Here is a 1,250-nt window from a genome sequence, read left to right as displayed (position 1 = left end):
ATGAAAACTGGTATGGTAGTTCCTCAGAAAACTAAAACTAGAAGTACAGTATGATCCAGTAATCTCTTTTCTGGCCATACACTCAAAGGAACTGAAATCAATATGTTGAGGGGACATCGGCATGCCTGTGCTGATTGTTGCATTATTCACAATAGCCAGTCTATGTAATCAACCTAAGTGTCCATCAGTAGATAAATGTATTTTTTAAAGTGTGGGTGGCCATTTTGCCAACACATATACTAAAATTAGAACAATATAGAGAAGATTAGTATGGTCCCTGTGCAAGGATGACATGCAAACTTGTGAAGCATTACACATTTTTATGTGCTACCTACAAGACACTCATTTATAAAGATACATATAGACTGAAAACAAAGAGGTGAAAAAAATTCTATGCAAATGGAAATCAAAAGTGAGCAGGAGTATCTGTAAGTATATCAGATAAAACAGACTTTACATCAAAAACAGTTTAAAAAGATAAAAATGTCATTACATAATAATAAAGGAGTCAATTCAGCAAGAGATGTAATAATTCTAAATATATCTAAATGCTAAATATATGCACATGACACCAGAGCACTCAAATTCATAAAACAAATATTGCTAGACTTACTTCAGCACCCCACTCATAGCATTAGACAGATCAGTGAGACAGAAAATGAACAAAGAAACACTATACATAATTTAGACATTAGACCAATAATAATACACGTTTACAGAGCATCCAACAACTGCAGATTATACATTCTTCTCATCAGCACATGGAACATTCCCTAAGAAAGACCATACATTAGGCCTCAAAACAAACAACAACAAATTTTTACAAATTAAATCATACAAGGATCATCCCAGACCACTGTGGAATAAAACTAGAAATCAATATCAAGAGGAAACTTGAAAAATATACAAATACATGGAAATCAAACAACATGCCCTTGAATGATCATTGAGTCAATAAAGAAATTAAGATGGGCTGTTCACAGGGGCTTACACCTCTAATCTCAGCACTTTGGGAGGCCGAGGCAGGCAGATCACCTGAGGTAGGGAGTTCGAGACTAGCCTGGCCAACATAGTGAAAACCTGTCTCTACTAAAAATACAAAAATTAGCTGGGTGTGATAGCGCATGCCTGTAATCCCAGCTATTCAGGAGACTGAAGCAAGAGAATCACTTGAACCCAGGAGACAGAGGTTGCAGTGCGCCGAGATCACTGCACTCCAGCCTAGGCAATAGAGACTCCATCTCAAAAAA

At 36.6% G+C, this 1,250-nt stretch overlaps 1 non-coding gene across 1 annotated transcript; it reads left to right on the top strand.

Moving 5' to 3' along the window:
• The first annotated feature begins 215 nt into the window (after window positions 1-215).
• LOC119470475 lies at window positions 216-322 on the top strand. The gene has a single exon (XR_005199388.1). It is a non-coding gene; the product is annotated as a U6 spliceosomal RNA (small nuclear RNA).
• Window positions 323-1,250: the final 928 nt, after the last annotated feature.

The sequence above is a fragment of the Cebus imitator genome, unplaced genomic scaffold (genome assembly GCF_001604975.1).
Source record: "Cebus imitator isolate Cc_AM_T3 unplaced genomic scaffold, Cebus_imitator-1.0 Scaffold0, whole genome shotgun sequence".
In the NCBI taxonomy this organism is placed as follows: domain Eukaryota; kingdom Metazoa; phylum Chordata; class Mammalia; order Primates; family Cebidae; genus Cebus; species Cebus imitator.
This window is presented reverse-complemented; position numbering and strand designations above follow the sequence as displayed.